General features: G+C 43.7%; 1 pseudogene; it reads right to left on the reverse strand.

Annotated features, from left to right (window-relative positions):
- LOC100398250 (serine/threonine-protein phosphatase 2A catalytic subunit beta isoform-like) overlaps positions 1-26,038 on the reverse strand; it is a 29,519-nt pseudogene that overhangs the window by 1,022 nt on the left and 2,459 nt on the right.

Genomic DNA, 26,038 nt, shown 5'->3' on the forward strand with positions numbered 1-26,038 from the left:
TTGCTATATTGCCTAGGCTGGTCTCAAACTCTGGGGCTCAAGCAGTCCACTTGCCTCTGAAAGTGTTAGGGTTATAGGAATAAATCACCATATCCGGCCTGTATCTGGTAATTTTCTTTTCTTTTCTTTTTTTTGAGACAGAGTCTCATTCTATCGCCCAGGGTGGAGCAGTGGCACACTGCTGGCTAGTGAGCCTCCACCTCCCGGGTTCAAGTGATTCTCATGCCTCAGCCTCCTGAGTAGCTCGGATTACAGGCGCCTGCCACCATGCCCAGCTAATTTTTGTATTTTTAGTAGAGACAGGGTTTCAGCATTTTGGCCAGCCTCGTCTCGAACTCCCGACTTCAAATGATCCGCCTGCCTCAACTTCCCAAAGTGCTAGGATTATAGGCATAAGCCACTGTGCCTGACCATCTGGTAATTTTCTAAAGAGTTCCATGAGATCGTGAAATTGCCCATGCTTATCTCCAGAGACAGTGACTGGTCACCAAACACATTGGATTCTTCTGTCAGTATTTCTTTAGCCTCCTTGCAGAGGCTCTTGACCTGGGACTTGGAGAGCTGCTTTCACTGGTTCACTCTTTAATCCACTGGTCTAGCCCCTTGGTCTAGCATCATCCATGATGCCACCTCCCCAAGCTGGCTACTGCACATGGGCCACATTCACAGGCCACTGCCTGTTCCCACGGTACTTCTGTGGCCACTGGCAGTTGCTGGTGCTGGTGCTGGCCCACAGACTCTCCACAGTGCTCAGCCAACAATGGCTGTGTCTCTTCCTCTGCTCACTCTGGCTCTGGAACTTGGCTCTCTATCATGAGTATTTCAAAATACTTGATACAACAAAGTTCAATTGAGTTCAAGGTCCCCTTACATCATTTCAAGCAATTTCATTCATTCACGCCAGAAAAGGAAGTACTATTAGAGTCTTTCATTAAAATTCCAATTTCATTTTAAAATTTTGCTCAGGAATTTTGTGTAGCTGTTTCAAACACAAAATCAAAAACTGATGTGCATGGAAGGAAGCTCAGATCTCTAAATAAAACTTTTGAAAAGATTTTATTTGGAAGTATTTACAAATTCAACATTCAATATCTTTGCTAATTGTTTTTTAAGGGGATCCCAGGCCCATGAAATTAGATGATTACAATCCTTGGTTTATAGCACATTCTTTTGTTTTGTTTTGTTTTGTTTTTGAGACAGAGTCTTGCTATGTCACTCAGGCTGCAGTGCAGTAGCATGATCTCGGCTCACTGCAACCTCTGCCTCCTGGGTTCAAGTGATTCTCTTGCCTCAGCCTTCCAAGTAGCTGGGATTACAGGTGTGCACTACTACGCCTGGCTAACTTTTATATATATATTAGCAGAGAAGGGGTTTTAACACATTGGCCAGGCTGGTCTCGAACTCCTGACCTCAAGTGATCCACCTAACTCGGCCTCCCAAAGTGCTGGGATTACAGGTGTGAGCCACCATGCCCGGCCAATGGCACATTCTTAACATGTCCAGGCCCAGCATGGTGGCTCATGCCTATAAGCCTAGCACTTTAGAAGGCTGAGGCAGGAGGATGGCTTGAGCCCAGGAGTTCAAGACCAGCCTGGACAACATAGGGAGACCCTGTCTCTACAAAAAATAAAAACAAATTAGCTGAATGCGTTGGTATGAGCTTATATTCCTAGCTACTTGTGAGGCTGTTGGAAGGATTGCTTGAACCCAGACATTTGAAGCTGAAGTGAGCTGTGATTGTGCCAGTGCACTCCAGCCTGGGTGATGAAGTGAGACCCTGTCTCTAAAAATACTTGGTCTCTGAAAAAAAAAAAAAAGGAAACAAGAAGAGAAAAGAAGGAGGACAGGCCTGGTAGTGGCCCATGCTTGTAATTCCAGCACTTTGGGACATCAAGGTGAGAGAATTTTTTGAGGAGTTTGACACCAGTCTGGGCAACATAGGGAGATCCTCACCTCTTCAAAAAATAGAAAAAATTAGCTGGACGTTGTGGCACAGGCCTGTAGTCCAGATACGTGGGAGGCTGAGGTAGGAGGACAGCTTGAGCCTGGGAGGTTAAGGCTGCAGTGAGCCATGATTGTGCCACTGCTCTCCAGCCTGGGCAACAGAGCAAGAGCACTTCTCAAAAACAAACAAGTAATAATAACGTAACATCTCACCTCAAACCAAAGCTAGTACCTTGACTTTGTAGGTACAAGTAACCATACATTCACCCGCACAGCATGGATCCTGGACATTTTCCTTTCTGGGCCTCTTCCTAAACACACACATACACGTGCACAAAAATATATATGTATGGTATACATTGTTAATAAAGAATTTGTTGTTATACAGTAAAACATTTTCTTTGACCTAAAAAGTTCATTCTTTTCTTCTGATTAAAAAATAATAATAACGGCCAGGTACGATGGCTCAAACTGTAATCCCAGCACTTTGGGAGGCTGGGACAGGCAGATCATAAGCTCAGGAGTTTGACACCGGCCTGGGCAACATAGCAAGACCCCTGTCTTTACAAGAATTACAAAAATTAAAAGTTAGCCAGGCATGGTGGCGCATGCCTGTAGTTCCAGCTACTTGGAAGGCTGAGGACAAGAACTGCTTGAACCCAGGAGGCGGAGTTTGCAGTGAGCTGAGATAGCACCACTGCACTCCAGCCTGGGCAACAGAGTGAGACTCTGTCTCAAAAAAACAAAAAGAAAACAAAACAAAAAACATATTTCATGGACCCCTAAAAGTATTGTGGGCTGTAGGCATGGTGCGTATGGTGCTTCCTGGATGGGTCGGCCTTCCTTCCCTGACACCAGGTCCCATCAGCCTGGGTCCTGTCCACTCACCATTCTTGTTTTCCTTGCTATAATTTCTTGCAATGACATGTATTCCTTAAGAGTATATTTTTGGTTATAGCACAATTTATATGTTTCAAATAGACAAAAAATTAGTATCATTTACAGTATCTTAAGATAAATTTCCTTTGAATGAACTTTCTTTCCTGCACTTTGAGGTCTACAAGATGTATCTAGAAAACGTACTACCGTGGAAAATGAAGTAGCTTAAAGCGAACTCCAAGGGGAAGGGAAAGTTCCTCCAATTCTGTTGGATGAATTGCCGTAACGCTGTCTTTCAAGCGGCTGAGGGAGCTTCCTGTTTTCCTCTAGACATCATCAGGCGCTGAATCTCTTGCCCGACAACTTTGATGTTACACTGATTCCGCCATGTTGCCAGCACTAAGATAGTTCTTGGTCTACCACTCCATTAGAACTACTAACTCCATTCTTGTTAATTTTTGTTGCAAATCTTACAAAGGGGGGTGCTGTGGGGTATTTAGGTCCACATTGTATTTTTATAGCTGCATATTCTGTTTCATAAATTGGCTGCCATCTTGTGTTGCTGTCACTCAAAGGCTCAAAAGAGTACTTCTAATGTTAGTCTTTTTTTTTTTTTTTTTTTTTTGAGATGGAGTCTTGCTCTGTCACCAGACTAGAGTGTAGTGGCTGGATCTTGGCTCACTGCAACCTCCGCCTCCCAGGTTCAAGCAATTCTCTTGTCTCAGCCTCCTGAGTAGCCGGGACTACAGGCACGCACCACCACGCCCAGCGAATTTTTGTATTTTTGGTAGAGACAGTGTTTCACCACGTTGGCCAGGATGATCTCAATCTCTTGATCTCATGATCCGCCCACCTCAGCCTCGCAAAGTGCTGGGATTGCAGGCATGAGCCACCGCACCCAACCATGTTAGTCATTTTAACATCACAAAGTGATATAATCTTTTCTTTTTTCCCCTGAGACAGAGTCTTGCTCTGTCGCCCAGGTTGGAGTGCAGTGGGATGATCTCGGCTCACTGCAGCCTCCACCTCCCAGGTTCAAGCTATTCTCCTGCCTCAGGCTCCCAAGTAGCTGGGATTACAGGTGTGCACCACCATGTCCGGCTAATTTTTGTATTTTTGGTAGAAACAAGGTTTCACTATGTTGGCCAAGCTGGTCTAGAACTCCTGACCTTGTAATCCACCCACCTCAGCCTCCCAAAGTGCTGGGATTACAGGCATAAGCCACCATGCTCAGCCTATAATCTTTTGAGATCTACTTTTCTCACTTACTATTAGATTGGCAAGATTAATTCATATCTGAGGCATGTCCCTGCCATTCATTCAAATTGATTGCTCTCTACTGTGTACCATACATGAGCGTATCAAGGCCTATTCATTACTCTCCTATCCCATTTGGCATAGGGTGTGTTTTCATCCTTCCTACAGGAAAAAAACAACCCCAACACTTCAATGGCTTATTGTACCAAATATTTATTTCTAGTTCTCATTCTGTGAGACCAAGTCAGCTGCAGGTCTGCTAGGGAAGGGTCTTTTTCCAACAAAGAGGCCTAGCAAGGTGAAGAGGGAATTAATAATTATGAACAAATGCAACTGATCCCAGAGGGTTTCCAGTTTTACTGCGTGGACAGCACAGCTACAGTTAAAACTACTGGGTCATAAGCTATAACAACATTTGGCTTTAGAAGATTATGCCATATTTTTCCATCATGGTATCATCAATTTAAATTCCCACCAGCAACGTGCAAGACATCCTGGGGCTCTGTATCCTTTCCAACACTCTGGGTTATCAAACTGGAAACTGTTGCAAATATAAGGGATGAAAAATGGTGTTTCACGGAGCCTCGATTTGCATTTTCCTGATTACTAACATTTGACATCTCTTTAAACTTACTGACTATTGTGTTTCTTCTTCTCTGAAACATTTGCTCATAGCTTTGCTGTCCACCTGAATTGCAGAAGTTCTGTTTTGTTTTGTTTCGTTTTTAAGGGGCTTGCTTTGTCTGCTAGACTAGAGTGGAGTAGTGCAATCATGGTTTACTGCGGTCTTGACTTCCCTGGACTCAGGTGATCCTCCCACCTCAGCTTCCCAAGTAGCTGGGACTACAGGCTTGCCACGTATATTTTCTACTAAGAGTTTTAAAGTTTTACTTTTGAAATTTAGGTCCTTAAATCACCTAGTGCGGATCTTTCTCTATGTTGTAATGTTTCCAGCTCTGTTTATTGGCCCATCCTTCCTTTATTCACTGTGATATGCCACCCCTGACGCATAACAGTACTATATATATGTGAATCTGATTTTGGTCTCTCTATTCCTTCTCGGGGTCAATGTGTCTGTCCCTATGTAGATACCATACTGTCTTAATGGCTGTAGCTCATAGTGGGTCCTGATTCCTGGCAGGGATGAGGAATGCTGACCCACCCCACCCCCGCCATTCTGCACAGTAACAGGGAGAAGCACCCTGTGCTGGCTCTGCTCCTTCCAAATGAGTGGCCTTGGACATACTGTCTATTTCCCTTTTGAGTCTTGGTATTCTTGTGTGTAAACCAGGGAATAATGATTCTACCTCCTAAGAGTGTTCTGAGGATCCAATAAGAAGGCACATTAAATAAAGCTTCTGGCACAGTGCCTGCTTGTCAGACCTGAATGTTTGTGACATGGGGCCCAGAAGACATTCAATGACGTGCTCAAGGTCACAGGACTAGACGGATCCCATGCTGCCTTCTCACCGCAGCGCTTCTAAGACCATTTCTAGATAGGTTAGCCTTCTCAGAGTCTTTCTTCTATTTTCTTCCCTTCTCTTCCCTTCCAGAAAAAGGAAAGAAAAGAAAAGAAAGAAGGAAGGAAGAGAAAGAAAGAAAGAAAGAGAAGAAAGAAAAAGAAAGAAAGAAAAGAAAGAAAGAAAGAAAGAAAGATCTAATTCCAAAAGGTCACAGCATACCATAGTTCCCAATGACTGCATCGTTTTTGGCTTTTTCTTATCTTATGGGAACAGAATGAACTGGATCAGGGTTTCTCTAACAATGTTGGAGAGGAAGTCAGTCAGGTTTATTTAAAATTGAACTTCTTTTGGCTCTGTTACCACTGGCCTTGGCTGAGCCATGGCTCGAGGGCATCCGAAAGCAATGAGATCTGGGCATAGTTTCCAGGAGGGAGTCTCTGGGAGCAACATTGATGTGCCCCTGAACTTGTCATCATGGAAATTGCAGTGGCCTTGAGGGCTAATTGCTGAAGTCAGTATGTAAAGCTGGGTCCACGTTGATGTTGTTCCCTCTGTCTGTCCTGATCCCACACAGCCAAGACACAGAGCAGATGCTTAGTAAATATCTGTGGAAGAAACAAAGGAAAGTGGACAGAAAGATTTATAGTCACCTTGAGGAGACAGTTTGACCTCATTGTAGAGGCATTAACGGAGCCAGAGGAAGTGTGTGCAGCTTCTCAGGAGATTTGCTGCTATTATAGTGAAAGAGGTTTGGAAAAGAGTATGGGCATGTTAAAAGTTACGATAATTAAAGCATGTTAGCTCAGAAACTGAAGAAAAAGAGGTAGAGTGGCATTGAATTCACAAATAGACCTAAACATGTAAGAAAATTTGGCGTATGATAAGGTTGGCATTTCACATATGGAAGGGGAAACTACACATTAGGATAATGTGTAGATGAGCCATTTGGAAAAAAAAATCAAACTGAATCCCCAACTTACTGCACTGAAATAAATTCCAGATGGATTAAGTATGCACAGGTAAAAAATAAAACCATAAACAGGCTAGAAGAAAATATCAGAGAATATTTTCCTAATCATGGAAAGGAGACAGTCTTTCAAAATATGAAACAAATCCCAGAAGTTATCAAGGAAAAGATGGACAGATCTTATTACATAAATATTTTTAAACTTCTGTAGGGGAAAAAAAACATATGCAAGGCAAATGACACACTAAACTGTAAAAAAAGATATTGATTTGCTTTCCACATGGCAGATAAGAGCTAATAACCTGATATGCGGAAACTTTTTATAAGCCAAATTTTTTTTTAAAAGTACAAAGGGGGCCGGGTGCAGTGGCTCATGCCTGCAATCCCAGCACTTTAGGAGGCCAAAGCAGCAAAATCACAAGGTCAAGAGATTGAGACCATCCTGGCCAACATGGTGAAACCCCATCTCTACTAAAAATACAAAAAAAGTTAGGTGGGTGTGGTGGCATGCACCTATAGTTCCAGCTACTTGGGAGGCTAAGGCAGGAGAATAGCTTGAACCTAGGAGGTGAAGGTTGCAGTGAGCCAAGATCGTGCCACTGTACTCCAGCCTGGTGACAGAGCAAGAATCTGTCTCAAAAAAAAGTACAAGGGAAGGAAGAAAACCATGAGTAAGAAAAAGATGACTAGGCGTAGTTGCTCAGGCCTATGATTCCAGCACTTACAGAGGCTGAGACAGGAGGATCACTTGAGGTCAGGAGTTCAAGATCAGCCTAGGCAACATGGTGAAACCCCATCTCTACCAACAACACAAAAATTAGCCAGGCGTGGTGGTGGGCATCTTTAGTCCCAGCTACTCAGGAGGCTGAGGCAGGAGAATTGCTTGAACCTGGAAGGAGGAAGTTGCAGTGAGCCAAGATTACACCACTGTACTCCAGCCTGGGCAACAGAGCAAGACTGTCTCAAAATTAAAAAAAAAAAAAAAAAAAAAAAGAGAAAAGAAAAATAGACAAATGACATGGGAAAATACACTTTACAGAAGATGACATTCAAATGGCCAATGAACTCAGGAAGACATGTTTGACTCCACAGAAATCCAAATGAAAATAACAATGGATAGTATATTTCATGTATCAGACTGCAAAAATTAAAAGGCACCCAGTGTTGGGCAGAGTGTCAGCTGGTCTCTCATCACTCCTGGGGCAAATGCAAATTGCAACATTAGTTTTGGAAAGAAATTCATCTATTTCATCAGAACTTTACATCCATGTGACCTTTGGTCAAATCCATTCCACCTTTAAGAATTTATTTTATTGAAATTATGGCAAAAGTGGACAAAGATAAATATGTATCGGCTCTTTGCAGCATTGTTTATAATAATAAAAAACAGGAAATATATGTGTATCAGCAGAGGTTTGGGTACTTCATGGTATGTCCATACTACACAGCTGATAAAAAGAATGAGGGAAGTCCTTCTGCACATCTTAGTGCTCTGTTTGGAAGACAAAGCAATTTGAATAACAGGGATATTAAATACCTCTAAGATATATTATCATATAGATAACATGTTATAAAGGTATTTTTATATGTTTAATATTATATACATATATCTTATTTTATATATATATATATTTTGGAGACAGAGTCTTGCTCTAACCCCCAGGCTGGAGTGCAGTGGTGCAATCTCGGCTCCCTACAACCTCCACCTCCTGGGTTCAAGTGATTCTCATGCCTCAGCTTCCCAAGTAGCTGGGATTACGGGTGGCTGTCACCATGCCCAACTGATTTTTTGTATTTTTAGTAGAGATGAGGTTTCTCCATGTTGGCCAGGCTGGTCTGGAACTCCTGACTTCAGGTGATCCACCTGCCTTGGCCTCCCAAAGTGCTAGGGTTACACGTATGAGTCACCATGCCCAGCCTAATGTTTTATTATATTTTTATTTATATTTTGAAAATGATCTCTTGGCTGGGCACAATGGCTCATGCCTGTAATCCCAGAACTTTGGGAGACTGAGGCAGGTGGATCACCTGAGGTCAGGAGTTCCAAGACCAGTCTAGCCATCATGGCAAAACCCCATCTCTACTGAAAATACAAAAATTAGCCAGGTGTGGTGGCACATGCCTGTAATCTCAGCTACTTGGAAAGCTGAGGTATAAGAATTGCTTGAACACAGGAGGTCGAGGTTGCAGTGAGCTGTGATTGCACCATTGCACTCCAGCCTGGGTGATAAGAGCGAAACTCCATCTCAAAAAAAAAAAAAAAAAAAGGAAAATAATCTCTCTAACTCTCTCCACATATATTTGTATATAAAAACACACATATATGTATCTATATGATTATAATATATATTATGTATACCTGGAAATTAACACACTAAAGTGTTAACAATGAGATAGATTGAAATTCACATTTTATTTCTCATCACTGAAATTTTTTTCATTGAGCACATTACTTCTTTTGTAACAATGTTAAAAATCATCTTTATTAAAAATTATTTTAAGGCCAAGGCAGGTGGATCACTTGAGGTCAGGGAGAACAGCCTGACCAACATGGTGAAACACCATCTTTACTAAAAATGCAAAAGTTAGCTGGGCATGGTGGCAGAGACCTGTAATCCCAACTACTTGGGAGGCTGAGGCAGAACTGCTTGAACCCAGGAGGCAGAGGTTGCAGTGAGCCAAGATAGCACTACTGCACTCCAACCTGGGTGACAGAGCAAGACTTCGTCCTAGAAAAAAAGAAAAATTAACCAAGCGCAGTGGCTCACACCTGTAATCCCAGCATTTTGGGAGGCCAAGGCGGGCGGATCACGAGGTCAGGAGTTCAAGACGAGCCTGACCAAAATGGTGAAACCCTGTCTCTATTACAAATACAAAAATTAGCTGGGAATGGTGGTGTGCACCTGTACCCAGCTACTTGGGAGGCTGAGGCAGGAGAATCCCTTGAACCTGGGAAGCAGAAGTTGCAATGAGCAGAGATGGTGCCACTGCACTCCAGCTTGGGGGACAGAGTGAGACTCTGCCTCAAGAAAAAATAAAATTATTGTAACTGATGTGGTTACTAAAAGTCAGCCTGGAAGGACAGATGACTCCCAGACTGCTAACAAATAGGGTTTTCTCCTGGACTGTGTTTCCCTCACCTGGCTATTACAGGTTTCCCACCAAGACTCCTGGCTTCCTTTCAGAGCTGAGAGTCAAAGGGGCCCTTGTGTTGCCCAAGGCTCACTGGGATGCAGTAAATATGGCCTAAATGCAGTGCAGGCCCACCCTTAACAATGAAGCTACCCTATCCAGCTTCCCTTTCACAGAGTGCAGGAATAGCAGCCTCCCCTTCCCACCTCATACTGGGAACTTCTCTAGGGCAGACACCAGGGCTAACTGTTTTCTGTATTCCTAGAAGCCAGAGCAGATAATGTTACTCAAACTAATTTATTAACACAAACACAGACTAATGCAACTCGCCCACCAGGCAGATGGTGAAGCCTGGCTATAAAACTGGCACAAGGAAGAGAGAAGATTGATTAGCAATGAGTCACCAATGGCAGGAAGGCATGAAAGGGAAAGGGCAGATACACAAAGTCTGTCTACCAGCTGGTCCCTTTTAAGAAAGGGAGAAGGCAGACAGTGCCCCCTACAGGGATAATGGGGAACGGCGTCTGACCTTTTTATTTTAATTTTAATTTAATTTAATTTTATTTTTTTGTAGTCTATCCTTTTTTTTAAATTTTTTATTGGATTTTAGGTTTTGGGGTACATGAGCAGAGCATGCAAGACAGTTGCGTAGGAACACACATGGCAGTGTGCTTTTCTTTCCTTCTCCCCTTCACCCACATTTGGCATTTCTCCCCAGGCTATCCCTCCCCACCTCCCCCTCCCACTGGCCCTCCCCTTTTCCCCCCAATAGACCCCAGTGTTTAGTACTCACCTTTCTGTGTCCATGTGTTCTCATTTTTCATCACCCGCCTATGAGTGAGAATATGCGGTGTTTCATTTTCTGTTCTTGTGTCAGTTTGCTGAGGATGACGTTCTCCAGATTCATCCATGTCCCTACAAACGACACAAACTCATCACTTCTGATTGCTGCATAATATTCCATGGTGTATATGTGCCACATTTTTCCAATCCAGTCTATTATCAATGGGCATTTGGGTTGATTCCAGGTCTTTGCTATTGTAAACAGTGCTTCAATGAACATTCGTGTACATGTGTCCTTATAGTAGAACGATTTATAGTCTTTTGGATATATACCCAGTAATGGGATTGCTGGGTCAAATGAAATTTCTATTTCTAAGGCCTTGAGGAATCGCCACACTGTCTTCCACAATGGTTGAACTAATTTACACTCCCACCAACAGTGTAAAAGTGTTCCTTTTTCTCCACATCCTCTCCAGCATCTGTTGTCTCCAGATTTTTTAATGATCGCCATTCTAACTGGCGTGAGATGGTATCTCAATGTGGTTTTGATTTGCATCTCTCTGATGACCAGTGACGATGAGCATTTTTTCATATGATTGTTGGCCTCATATATGTCTTCTTTCGTAAAGTGTCTGTTCATATCCTTTGCCCACTTTTGAATGGGCTTGTTTGTTTTTTTCCTGTAAATCTGTTTGATTTCTTTGTAAAATCTGGATATCAGCCCTTTGTCAGATGGGTAAACTGCAAAAATTTTTTCCCATTCTTTTGGTTGCCGATCCACTCTAGTGACTGTTTCTTTTGCCGTGCAGAAGCTGTGGAGTTTGATTAGGTCCCATTTGTCTATTTTGGCTTTTGTTGCCAATGCTTTTGGTGTTTTGTTCATGAAGTCCTTGCCTACTCCTATGTCCTGGATAGTTTTGCCTAGATTTCCTTCTAGGGTTTTTATCGTGCCAGGTCTTATGTTTAAGTCTTTAATCCATCTGGAGTTAATTTTAGTGTAAGGTGTCAGGAAGGGGTCCAGTTTCTGCTTTCTGCACATGGCTAGCCAGTTTTCCCAACACCATTTGTTAAACAGGGAATCCTTTCCCCCTTGCTTGTTTTTGTCAGGTTTATCAAAGATTGTATAGTTGTAGATATGTTCTGTTGCCTCCGGTGCCTCTGTTTTGTTCCATTGGTCTATATCTCTGTTTTGGTACCAGTACCATGCTGTTTTGATTACTGTAGCCTTGTAGTATAGTTTGAAATCCAGTAGTGTGATGCCCCCCGCTGTGTTCTTTTTGCTTAGAATTGACTTGGCTATGCGGGCTCTCTTTTGGTTCCATATGAAGTTCATGGTGGTTTTTTCCAGTTCTGTGAAGAAAGTCAGTGGTAGCTTGATGGGGATAGCGTTGATTCTGTAAATTACTTTGGGCAGTATAGCCATTTTCACGATGTTAATTCTTCCTAACCATGAACATGGAATGTTTCTCCATCTGTTTGTGTCCTCTCTGATTTCGTTGAGCAGTGGTTTGTAGTTCTCCTTGAAGAGGTCCCTTACGTTCCTTGTGAGTTGTATTCCAAGGTATTTTATTCTTTTTGTAGCAATTGTGAATGGCAGTTCGTTCTTGATTTGGCTTTCTTTAAGTCTGTTATTGGTGTAGATGAATGCTTGTGATTTTTGCACATTGATTTTATATCCTGAGACTCTGCTGAAGTTGCTTATCAGTTTCAGGAGTTTTTGGGCTGAGGTGATGGGGTCTTCTAGGTATACTATCATGTCGTCTGCAAATAGAGACAATTTGGCTTCCTCCTTTTCTATTTGAATACCCTTTATTTCTTTTTCTTGCCTGATTGCTCTGGCTAGAACTTCCAGAACTATATTGAATAGGAGTGGTGAAAGAGGGCATCCTTGTCTAGTGCCAGATTTCAAAGGGAATGCTTCCAGTTTTTGCCCATTCAGTATGATATTGGCTGTTGGTTTGTCATAAATAGCTTTTATTACTTTGAGATACGTTCCATCGATACCAAGTTTATTGAGGGTTTTTAGCATAAAGGGCTGTTGAATTTTGTCAAATGCTTCTCTGCGTCAATTGAGAAGTAGGGAAGGACGAGTGGGGAAGTGGATGCGGGCTCTGCTGTATTCTATCCTGCATCGCCAGTGGGTTAGACTGTGAATCATGTTGTCACTGATGCATCTGCTGGAAACCACATTTGTAGTAGAGATAACTTAATAATATAGCAAGTGTGTCACCGTGCTATAGCCCACAAGAAATGGAAAGAATGTCAAGAAGTACTTGTTTGTCCCTGTGTCCCCAGTACCAGGGGCCTACCACAGAACAGGGGCTCACTAGATGCTTGAGAAGGAAGGAAGCCAGGGAGTGAGGTAAGGAGGGAGAGCAAGGGAGGAGATGGGGGAAAGATGCAAGGACCAAGGAGCTCTTTTCTTTCCTTTTTATTTTTTTATTTATTTCTTTCTTTCCTTTTTTCTTTCTTTCTTACTTTTTCTTTTTTTTTGAGAATGGGTCTTGCTCTGTTGTCTAGCCTGGAGTGTAGTGGTGCAATCATGGCTTATAGTAGCCTCTAACTCCGGGATGCAAGCAATCCTCCTGCCTCGGCCTCCCAAGTAGCTAGGACTACAGGTGTGTGCCACCACACCCACCCAGCTAATTAAAAAGATATATTTTGTAGAACCATGGAATACTATACAGTCATAAAAGGAATGAGATCATGCCTTTTATGGATGGAGCTCAAAGTCATTATCCTCAATACACTAATGCAGAAACAGCAAACCCAATACTGCATGTTCTCACTTACAAATGGGAGCTGAATTATGTTAACACGTGGACACATGGGAAGTAACAACACATACTAGGATCTGTTGGAGGGTGGGAAGTGGAAGAAGGAAGAGCATCCGGAAGAAAGGTAATGGATGCTGGGCTTCATACCTGGGTGATGGGATGATGTGTGCAGCAAACCACCATGCACATATTTACCTATGTAACTAACCACCTGAACTTAAAATAAATGTTGAAAATTTAAAAAGAAAAAATCTTTTGTAGAGACAGGGTTTCATTACGTTGCTCAGGCTGGTCTTGAACTCCTGAGCTCAAGCAATCCTCTCGTCTTGGTTTCTCAAAGTGCTGGAATAACAGGTGTGAGCCACTGTGCCTGGCTGAGGGAGGTCTTTTCCAGTTTTGTAACATTAGCGGATCCTTTGTGGGGGGGGGGCTCCTGGAAGGCTGCCTCCACTTCACTGTCCTTCCCTGTGCTTCCACATTCCTATCTGTATATTGACTAGGGCAGAAGAGAGAAAAGGCTGGACTAGCTCAGTGATTCTGACCTGGAGTCCAAGAACCCCAGGGAACTCTCAAGATAGAATGGGTACCATGAGCTATATTAGGACTTCTAAATGCATAACAAGAATGCGTAAGCATTTGCTCAGGATAAGACTGTATGTGCTGATGAGCCAGGTAGCTTTCTTTCAAGCTGGAACTCCATCACTCCCAAGAAACAGGGAAGCGTTTGAATCAAGTCCATTCTGCAGGAAGACAGGCCAGGGTTAGACCACGGTCAGTCATATGCCTTTTAGGAAGTGACTTAGCCTCTTTTGGGTGTCAGTTTTCTCATAAGTAAAATGGGGGCGATAAGACCCCACTTAGAGGTTTCTAGTGGCGACTGAATGTGCTACTCCACTTAAAGCACTTGGCACCGAGGCGGGCCCAGAGTCGGCCCTCCACAACTGGTAGTTGCTATCATGATTCTTTCAGAATAGGGAGTCTGAACATCTCATGCTAATCAAAAACTCTGATTGGAGCTATATATATATTGATTCATAAATAGTAGGAAATAAATGAATGATGAATTATTTCAGGCAGCTTGTTTGGAAGATGATGTCTTTTTTTCAGATAGGGATGGAGTCTCACTCTGTTGCCCAGGCTGCAGTCCCGACCCCCTGAGCTCAAGCAATCCTCCCACCTTTTCCATCTGAGTATCTGAAGTGCAGGTGCAAGCCACCATGCCCAGCTAATTTGTTTTTAATTTTTGTTTTTTGTAGAGAGGGGGTCTTACTAGATTGCCCAAGCAATCTAGCAATACAAAAGTATTTAAAGGTAACTAAAAAAAACAAATAAAAAATTTAAAAAGAAGAAAACATGAGACCATTCTTAGAGAGAAGTCATAAGAGTGAACTTTGTGGGACAAAGGCTGAGCCCCTCTGTGTCAGGCCCCGTCGAGCTGGAGTTCAGTAAGAGACTAAGCTCTCCTTCTGGGCCTTGGCACAGTTCTCTCTTTTTGAAGTGATTGATTGACTGATTAAGACAAGATCTCACTCTGTTCACCCAGGTTAGACTGCAGTGGTGAGAATATGACTCAGTGCAGCCTCAGCTTCCTGAGCTCAAGCAATCCTCTGAACTTCGCCTCCAGAGTAACTGGGACCACAGATGCCAGCCACCATGTCAGGCTATTTTTTAAAATTTTTAATGTATTTTTTTTTTTGTAGAGTCAGGGTCTTGCCATGTTGCCCAGTCTGGTCTCAAACTTCTTGGTTCAAGCGATCCTCCCACCTTGGCCTTTCAAAGTGCTGGGATTACAGGTATGAGCCACTGCACACAGCCTGTTCTGTCTTTTTGGAATGACTTTCTCTCCCTTCTCTCTGGTTGACTCCTAGACTCTGCCTCCAGGAAGGCTTCTGTGCTTGGCCCTTGGCTCCCTTGAGTCAGTGCCCTTCCGCAGCTTGCTGGATCAGCCCTTTGAAGGCACATGCTACAGTGTGCAGTGCTTTCTTAGGCCAGCAACTCTCACCCTTGACATCATCAGAATCACCCCAGGGGCTTGTTAGAGATTGCTGGCCACGGGCCCCACAGTGTCTGATTCAGCAGGTCCACAGTGAGTCCTGAGAATCTGTGCTTTCTAAACATTCACAGGAGATGCCAGGTCTCCTGGCCTCAGGACCACACTTTGAGAACTGCTGGGTAAGACCACATGCTCTAGGACAGGAGGGATCTTGCCTATTTGTTCCCCCACTGCACCTCCAGCAGCACCTCACAGTCTCAACCATTACACGGAAAGATAAAGTCAAATAACAAGACCCAATGTACAAGATTTCCCACGCCCTGTGTGCTGAGCATACAGATGGTGCCCTGGCTGGAGGTGTGTCCTCTCTCCAAGAGCACCAGATAAATGCCCAGCAGAGCGGTCCAGGAACGGCAGGAGAGCCGTGTTCTGGGTCAGAGCGCCCTCTGGTGCCAATGTCTCAGCTCTGCGCCTGGAGCTGAACTGGTACGGGTGATGTCAAGGGAGGCTCCAACCGACCTCCCAGCCCCTGGTTTTCCCCTCTCAACCTCATCTATGTCACCACCAGGGGTAACTCGCTAAAACCTAGCTCTGACCACACTTGCCTTTGTTCCTCTCCCAGCTTAAGTACTGCCTTTGGCTCTCCACTGCCTTCTGGACAAAGCACAGCATTCAAGGTCCTTGGCTGTCCTCTGGTGACTCTCCTGCCTTCTGTCCCTCAGTATCCTATGACTCTCTCCAGACCCTCTTTAATTTGTCCACATCAGACAGGCCATGGACTTTTTGTCTTCCTACAAGTATTCCTAACAGAACTGAAACTCCACCTTCTCCTCCAGAGAAACTTATCCTCTTTAATATCAAATATGGCCTCTTCCATGAAGCCTTCCTGGATTCTCCCAGGCAGAAGTGATTGTTTCTTCCTCTGTGTCTGTATAGCCTAGTGCACAGACCACAACGGAGTTTGGTCTGGGTCCTCCCTGAGACCATGACCTCCTTCGGGCTCAGCTTTGGTGTCTCAATAAATGCTGGAATCTACAAAGCTGTTTCCCCTTTTCAAAGCTAAAACACACTGTCTACTACCTAAGTCTGCATAGATCCTTAGATATGCCATTTATTCAATCAGCAAATATATTTGAGGCCTTTCTTCTGGCAGTCATTAGTCAATCCCAGTGTGGGGGATACAGAGGAGAATAAACAAGATGAAGTTCCTGGCCTCTGAGCTTATATTATGGTAAGAGAGAATAACTATAAGCAAAATACTGTATATTGAATACTATTAAGCTGTGCTAAGTGGTATAGAGAAATTAAGCAGAGTAAAGGATAGAAGTGGGTGGAGTGGTTCTATTTCAGGCAATGTGGTTAAGGAAATACTCACTGATGAGGTAGCATTTGAGCAAAGACCTGAACAAAGTGCAGATGTGAGCTGTGCCCGGGTCTGGAGGGAGGTATTCCTGCAGCGTGCAAAGGCCCTGTGATGGGAACGTGCTGGGCATTCTCTAGAAACTGCAGGCTGGCTGTTGTCTTAGGTCAGGGGATCCAGATGCAGACTCTGAGGGGATTTCCGTATAAGTGATAGATTAGTGCTCCCTAAGGGGTAGGGCGGGGAATAACCAGCAAGGGCATAGGAGAAGCAGGGCAGGGAAGAGGAGGAAGCCAAGCAAGCATGTGATTTTGTGCAAAATCTGGAGGAAGGCTGTCTCAGCCTGATCCCACGGGGGCGGGGCAGGGTGAGATACGGTAGGGTGGGGTAGGAAGGGTAGCTCTGGCAGAGATAAAGCAGTCATCTTGTAACCGTGAGGTCACAATGAGGCAAATGTGAGAATAAAAGCTTCATACTAAGCATGGTGGAGGGGCCTGAGACCTGGTGATGCTGCAGAGGCTGCACTAGCCTGGGATGCCTGTCTCTAGACTTAGTATCTTTTTTGGAAGATAATAAATCCCTGTTTGATAAAGTCTTGCTTTCTGTTACATGCCAGTGGGCATGATCCCTAACTAATACTCCCTCCAAAGAGTTAGGGATCTACGCAGCCTCCCGTATTCTGTGAGAGCACCTGTTCGCACTCAAATGCGCTCCACATTATAGAGCTTTTTCCAGTTTGCCAATCTTCCACATGACAAATCCTATCCTGGTTTCTCTGGTTTTCTTTTTGTTTTTGTTTTTTGTTTTTTGAGATGGAGTCTCACTGTTGCCCAGGTGTGGAGTGCAGTTACGTGATCTCAGCTCACTGCAACTTCTGCCTCCCGGATTCAAGCGATTCTCCTGCCTCAGCCTCCTGAGTAGCTGGGATTACAGGCACTCACCACCATGCCTGGCTAATTTTTGTATTTTTGGTCGAGACAGGGTTTCACCATGTTGGCCAGGTGGGTCTCAAACTCCTGACCTCAGGTGATCCACCTGCCTCAGCCTCCCAAAGTGCTGGGATTACAGGCGTGAGCCACCGCACACAGCCTATCTTGTTTTATTGTGAATTTATTTAGTTATGAGTGAGGTTGAATATTTTTATTTTTATTTATTTATTTGAGGCAAAGTTTCACTCTTGTCGCCCAGGCTGGAGTGCAGTGCTGTGATCTCACCGCAACCTCCGCCTCCTGGATTCAAGCGATTCTCCTGCCTCAGCCTCCCAAGTAGCTGGGATTATAGGCATGTGCCACCACATCGGGCTAATTTTGTATTTTGAATAGAGACAGGAGTTTCTTCATGTTGGGCAGGCTGGTCTCGAATTCCTGAACTCAGGTGATCCACTCGCCTCGGCCTCCCAAAGTGCTGAAATTACATGGGTACTTTTATATGTTTATTGGATGTTTGTGTTTACATAAAACTACATGTTTCTGTGCTTTGCCCACTTCCACTTGCAGCTCCCTTCCCCCCAAAAAAATCACAGTGGGCACTGGCATCTTAGGAGTTCTGAGAATTCCTGCAACATCAAACCTACAGTTTAACTTTAGCACTGAATTCTCCAAAATTATTTGACCACAGAACATGTTTTGTCTTGGAAACCTTATTTCTGTTAGCTAGGACTGAGCTTTCTAACTGGCATGCCATAAATGAGCTACAGCATGTTGACCTATTTCAACGACTCAAAAATTGACAAGAGCCAAAACATATTTGAACACTACTGGGCGACCTCCCCTATGAATTTTCTGAATTAGGTAATAATTATTATCGTGGGTAAGATTTTATTCAAAGCACCTGCTGCCAGAAAGACTTTGTCATGGCCACATTGTCCCACACTCTGAAGAACAGTCTGATTATTATCCTAGGCATGATTTGTTTTCTGTTTATCAGCTGCAACTGATAAATTCTTCTTTATTTTGCAAGTACATATAAAATACTGGCTTTTCTTTAACTTCATGATTTCCTCCTATTTTTCTAACATAGAAGTATGGATATTATTATTTAATGTTTTGTGTTTCCCTGTAAAAAAATGAGTTATTTTGTTAATGTTTTCAATTGCTGTTTCTTGACTGGGGAAATGTTTGTTGATTTTTAATGGTAACGTTGAACACAGTTTGATTTTTTTTTTTTTTTTTTTTTGAGGCAGAGTCTTACTCTGTCACCCAGGCTGGAATGCAGTGGAATGATCTCAGCTCACTGCAGCCTCTGCCTCCTGGATTCAAGCAATTATTCTGCCTCAGCCTCCCAAGTAGCTGGGATCACAGACATGCACCACAATGCCCAGCTAATTTTTGTATTTTTAGTAGAGTTGGAGTTTGGCCATGTTAGCCAGGCTGGTCTGGAACTTCTAGCCTCAGGTGATCTGCCTGCCTCAGCCTCCCAAAGTGCTGGGATTACAGATATGAGCCACTGTGCCTGGCCACCTACAGTTTGATTCTTGATGGAATTTCAGGATGAGTTATTGTTTGCTTTTAAAAATTAAAAAAATGGGCCAGGCACTGTGGCTCACACCTGTAATCCCAGCACTTTTGGAGGCTGAGTTGGGCAGATCACTTGAGCCCAGGAGTTGGAGACTAGCCTGGGCAATATGGTGAAACCTTGTCTCCACTAAAAAATACAAAAATTAGCTAGTTGTGGTGGTACACACCTGTAGTCCCAGCTCTTCAGGAGGCTGAGGCAGGAAGGTTACTTCAGCCTGGAAAGTTGGGGCTGCAATGAGCTGTGATTTCACCATTGCACTCCAGCCTGGGCAATGGGAATGAGACTCTGACTCAAAAATAAAGAAAAAAGGAAGTTTTCTAAAGTTAACTTATACCGGCCGGCCGAGTGCCATGGCTCACACCTGAAATCCAAGCACTTTGGGAGGCTGAGGCAGGCGGATAGCAAGGTCAAGAGTTTGAGACCATCCTGGCCGACATGGTATTTTGTAAAAATACAAAAATTATCCAGGCATGGTGGCACACACCTTTAGTCCCAGCTACTCCAGAGGCTGAGGCAGGAGAATTAGTTGAACCTGGGAGACAGGTTGCAGCGAGCTGAGACCGCACCACTGCACTCCAGCCTGGCAACAGAGCGAGACTCCATCTCAAAAAAAGAAGAAAGGAGTAGGTTAACATATACCTACTTTGACCCAGTGTTTCTAGTTCTATTTATTGACTCAATAGCAACAGGTGCATATGTCCACAAAAAGACATGTGCAAGCATGTGCACAGCAGCTTTATTCATTATAGCCCCAAGCTAGAAACAACCCAAATGTTCAACAGGTGAATGAATGAAGAAATTGTGGTATAGCCGAACAATGGAATATTACTTAACAATAAAAAGAAATAAACTTTAACCATAAGCAACAACAAAGATGGATTTCTCAAACATGATGCTGATAGAAAAAAGTCAAAACAAAAAAGTATGTACTGTATGATTCCATTTATACAGAGTCCTAGAACAGGCAAATCTCACCCATGGTGATAAAAGTCAGATCAGTAGTTACGAGTGAAGAAGTTAAGTCACCTTGTGGAAGAATGGAAATTGTCTCTATTTGAATCTGGTACTTTTTTTTAGAATTACAAAAAAAAGTCTACAAGATAGAGATGGGGTCATGCTATGTTGCCTAGGCTGGTTTCAAACTCCTGGTCTCAAGCAATCCTCCCACCTCAGCCTCCCAAAGTATTGGGATTGCAGATGTGAACCACTGAGCCTGGCCTAAGTGAGCATTTTGAATAGACTAAGGTGTGTGTCTACACTGGGTGAGTCTGTGTTTGCAGGGAGTAGCTACCACAACAGGGTATCAAGGTTTCACAAGATTATTCCCAAAATCCTGAAATTCAAGTTTCACAAGATTATTCTAAAAATCCTGAGATTCAAGCAATATATTGTTTTTTTCTTAAAGATGGAATCTAGTTCTGTCACTCAGGCTGGAGTGCAGTGGCATGCCACCACCCTGGTTAATTTTTGTATTTTAGTAGAGACAGGGTTTTACCTTGTTAGACAGGTTGGTCTCAAACTCCTGACATTAGGTGATCTGCCTACCTTGGCCTCCCGAAGTGCTGGGATTACATGAGTGAGCCACGGTGCCCAGCCGCAATACCTTCTTTTTTAAAAAAAAAATTTAACCAGAAGCCCAGACCTCACCACATATTCTTTTATTCACAGACACGCTGTTGAATGTAAAGGTCTCTTTAAAGATCTGAATTCCCCAATAGATGATGTAAAAAATGGTGAATTAAAACCCAAGTCTCTCAGCCATGTATGTTTTCAACCTTGTGTGAAGACATAAGACAATACAATTATTCTCTGCTGTTTCATACAGAAATGGGTTCATCCTCCAAAGGAACAGTTTTGTTAACAGTGTGTGAGTTTAAGAAATAATACAAATAAAAAAATTGTGAGTCACTCTCACTTTGCAGTGTTTTTTATTCTTTTATTCTTTTTTTATTTATTTTTTAAACCGCGTCTTGCTCTGTCACCCTATGCTGGGTGATAGTAATGTGATCATGGCTTACTGCAGCCTAGACCTCCTAGGCTGAAGTGATCCTCCCACCTCAGCCTCTGGAGTAGCTGGGACTACAGGTGCACACCACCATGCCAGGCTAATTTTTACTTTTTGTAGAGATAGGGTCTCCCTACATTGCCCAGGCTGGTCTCAAACTCCCAGCTTCAAGCAATCGACCACCTTGGCCTCCCAAAGTGCTGGGATTATAGGTATGAGCCACCACACTCAACTTACTTGGCAATGTTTTTGAAAGATAATAAATGGCTTCAAAATCTGATGTACTTAATTGACATTTTTGGAGCTCTGAATGATCCTAATCAAAAGCCTAAAATCATATGTAAGTCTATTTGTGCAGAAAAGATCAACTCCTTGGGGTTCCCAACCCGTACACATTCCAAAGATCTTCAGGACCCATCCCTTGACCAGCTCCTGGAAGATCACCTGTGAGCCCTTGGACTCTCCTGCCTGATTAAGAGTGCTTTTGTATGCTGAGGCCTTGAACAACGCTGTATCAATTTGACCTCTGCAGGCTGGAAACTGAGGAGCTAAGATCAGCCCTGCAGGTTCTGCTTCCCTGTGTGACTGACCCCTAATTAAAAACCCAGCTGGACAAGGCGCGGTGGCTCAAGCCTGTAATCCCAGCACTTTGGGAGGCCGAGGCGGGTGGATCACGAGGTCAAGAGATCGAGACCATCCTGGTCAAAGTGGTGAAACCCCATCTCTACTAAAGATACAAAAAATTAGCTGGGCATGGTGGTGCGTGCCTGTAATCCCAGCTACTCAGGAGGCTGAGGCAGGAGAACTGCCTGAACCCAGGAGGCGGAGGTTGTGGTGAGCCGAGATCGTGCCATTGCACTCTGGCCTGGGTAACAAGAGCGAAACTCCGTCTCAAAAAATAAAATAAAATAAAATAAAAACCCAGCTGGATCGAGACCATCCTGGCCAGCATGGTGAAACCCCGTCTTTACTAAAAATACAAAAAAAATTAGCTGGGCATGATGGCACACGCCTGTAGTCCCAGCTACTCGGGAGGCTGAGGCAGGAGAATTGCTTGAACCCGGGAGGCGGAGGTTGCAGTGAGCCGAGGTCGCATCACTGCACTCCAGCCTGGTGCCTGGTGATGGGGTGAGACTCTGTCTCAAAAAAAAAAAAAAACCAGCCAAGTGGGGTGGCTCACTCCTGTAATCCCAGCACTTGGGAGGCTGAGGTGGGTGAATCACTTGAGCTCAGGGGTTCAAGACCAGCCTGGCCAACATGTTGAAACACCATCTCTCCTAAAAGTACAAAAAATTAGCAGGGTGTGGTGGCACACATGCTTGTAACCCAATTACTCGGGAGGCTGAGGCAGGAGAATCACTTGAACCTGGGAGGTGGAGGTTGCAGTGAGCCAAGATCACACCACTGCACTCCAGTCTAGAAGACAGAGCGAGACTCCATATCAAATAAAAAATAATAAAAAAAACCTAGACCAAAAGCTTGGTGAGCTTTCCTGGTCAGCAACACTTTGCTCATGTTTTCAAATATCATTGCTGGGAGAATTAGGTACTACTATGTGACTCCACTGGAGGACAATGAGAACCTTCAGCATGGTTTCTTCTGCACTTTTCCCAGGCATGTTTTTTCTTTATTATTTAATTTAAATAATTAATTAATTTGTTTGTTTGTTTGTTTGTTTTTTGAGACAGTCTTGCTCTGTCGCCCAGGCTGGAGTGTAGTGGTGGGATCTCGGCTCACTGCAACTTCCACCTTCAGGTTCAAGTGATTCTCCAGCCTCGCCCTCCTGAGTAGCTGGAATTACAGGTATATGCCCCCACACCCTGATAATTTTTGTATTTTTAGTAGAGACAAGGTTTTGTCATTTTTGGCCAGGCTGGTCTCGAACTCCTGACCTCAAGTGATCTGCCTGCCTTGGCCTCCAAAAGTGCTGGGATTACAGGCGCGAGCCCAAGCCCCTTTATGATTTTAATCTGTATCCATTCATTGTAATAAATTTAGCCACAAGTATAACAGCTTTTCTGAGCTCTGTGAGTCCTAATGAATCATTAAGCCTGAGGGTGGTCTTGGGAACCTCTCACACAATATTAATATGTGCTAACAGCATTTATGGATTTAAAGAAAAAGGGCCAGGCATGGTGGCTCAAGCCTGTAATCCCAGCACTTTGGGAGGCCGAGGCGGGTGGATCACGAAGTCAACAAATCGAGACCATCCTGGTCAACACGGTGAAACCCCGTCTCTACTAAAAATATAAAAAAATCAGCTGGGCATGGTGGGGCGTGCCTGTAATCCCAGCTGCTCAGGAGGCTGAGGCAGGAGAATTGCCTGAACCCAGGAGGCGGAGGTTGTGGTGAGCCGAGATCGCGCCATTGCACTCCATCCTGGGTAACAAGAGCGAAACTCCATCTCCAAAAAAGAAAAGAAAAGAAAAAGATTACCTTTGCAAAAGTGAAATTACAATTGGCTAACCAGTGAACCAAGCTGAAGTTATTATTTGAATCCTAAATAAAAATTATTGTATGTTTGAAAAAATTTCATAATGATTTAAAAATACTTGATATGGAAAAAATACTATTGTATTCTAAAGCCCTTTTTATTGTTACAAGAAACTTTGACATTGTATCTTGTTGCTCCCAGAACTCTGGGTGGCTGAGGCAGGTGGATCACCTGAGGTCAGGAGTTTGAGACTAGCCTGGCCAACATGACAAAACCCTGTCTCCACTAAAAATACAAAAATTAGCCAGGCGTGGAGGTGTGACTCTGTAATCCCAGCGCCTCAGGAGGCTGAGGCAGGAGAATCGCTTGAATCTGGGAGATGGAGGTTGCAGTGAGCTGAGATAGTGCCACTGCACTGCAGCTTGGAAGACAAGGTGAGAAACCATCTCAAAAAGAAAAAAAAAAAAGAAAGAAAAAAAGAAAAGGCAGAGCTATTAGATTTAGAGAACAGTTGCATGGTTAAAGTATAATTTAGAGGATCCTAATTTTACCAAGGACAAGAAAGGAGTTTTTGACTGAGGAAAATGATAGATATCACTGTCCTTTGCAGCATCTACTTGTGCAGAGTTTCTTGTTGATGGTGATAATCATGAATTTGAATAGAATAAAATTAGAAAAACGTAATCAGGAATTTTGTAGCCATTTCAAGTAAAAAAAAAAAAAATCTCATATAAAAAAAGCATTTCGGCCAGGCTCGGTGGCTCATGCCTATAATCTCAACACTTCGGGAGGCCAAGGCGGGCAGATCACCTGAGGTTGGGAGACCAGCCTGACCAACACAATGAAACCCTGTCTCTACTACAAATACAAAATTAGCCAGTCGTGGTGGCACATGCCTGTAATCCCAGCTACTCGAGGAGGCTGAGGCAGGAGAATCACTTGAACCCAGGAGGAGGAGGTTGCAGTGAGCCAAGGTCATGCCATTGCACTCCAGCCTGGGCAACAAGAGCAAAATTCCACCTCAAAAAAGACAAAAAAAAAAAAAAGGATTTTCATGGAAAAAAGCTGATTTCTTATATAAAATTTGAAAATACGTTATTTGGAAGTTTTATTCTAATTCAATGTTTACTCTCTTTTTAAATGCTTTGCATTTTATTTATTTTATGGTTATATACTATAAAGAAAATGTAGGCCAGGCACAGTGGCTCATGCCTGTAGTCCCAGCACTTTAGGAGCCGAGGTGGGAGAACTGCTTGAGGGTAGGAGTTTGAGACTAGTCTGGCCAACATAAGGAGACCTATCTCTTAAAAACACAAAGACAGAAAATGTAATTAGTCTTGTTGCCAAATCTTTTATAGACATTCCCAAATCTTGAATTTATCCTAATGTGCTATATAAACACCACCATTTTCTACATGTCCCATGGCGTGAAAAAATGTTGGAAAGCACTGAGTTAAAATAGTTTGATTGCTGTAAAAAATATTCAAAATAACGATGGCTTAAAAATACAGAATTTGGCCGGGCGCAGTGGCTCACCCCTGTAATCTCAGCACTTTGGGAGGCCGAAGTGGGCGGATCACGAGGTCAAGAGATCGAAACGATCCTGGCCAACAAGATGAAAACCCGTCTCTACTAAAAAATACAAAAATTAGCTGGGTGTGGTGGTGCACACCTCTAGTCCCAACTACTTGGGAGGCTGATGCAGGAGCTTTGCTTGAACCCTGGAGACGGAGGTTGCAGTGAGCTGAGCTCACGCCACTGCACTCCAGCCTGGTGCCTAGAGACAAAGCAAGACTCTGTCTCAAAAAAAAAAAAAATACAGAATTTATGGCCAGGTGCTATGGTTTACACCTGTAATCCCAGCATGTTGGGAGGCAGAGGCTGGAGGATCCCCTGAGGTTAGGAGTTCGAGACCAGCCTGACCATTGTGATGAAACCCCATCTCTACTAAAAATACAAAAATTAGCCAGGCCTGGTTGCATGCGTCTGCAACCCCAGCTACTAGGGAGGTTGAGGCAGGAGAATCACTTGAACCTGGGAGGTGGAGGTTGCAGTGAGCCGAGATCATGCCATTGCACTCCAGCCTGGGTGACAGAGTGAAACTCTGTCTCAAAATAATAATAATAATAATAATACAAAAAAAATTTAGCCAGGCGGCCAGGCATGGTGGCTCACTCCTGTAATCCCAGAACTTTGGGATGCTGAGGGGGGTGGATCACCTGAGGTCAAGAGTCCGAGACCAGCATAGCCAACATGATGAAACCCCTACTAATAATATAAAAACCTCTACTAAAAATACAAAAAATTAGCCAGATGTGGTGGCAGGCACCTGTGAGCTACTCTGGAGGCTGAGGCATAAGAATCTCTTGAAACTGCATCCTGGTCAACATGGTGAAACCCCGTCTCTACTAAAAATACAAAAAATTAGCTGGGCATGGTGGCGCATGCCTGTAATCCCAGCTACTCAGGAGGCTGAGGCAGGAGAATAGCCTGAACCCAGGAGGCAGAGGTTGCAGTGAGCCGAGAT

Source organism: Callithrix jacchus, chromosome 7, assembly GCF_049354715.1.
Source record: "Callithrix jacchus isolate 240 chromosome 7, calJac240_pri, whole genome shotgun sequence".
Classification (NCBI taxonomy): Eukaryota; Metazoa; Chordata; class Mammalia; order Primates; family Cebidae; genus Callithrix; species Callithrix jacchus.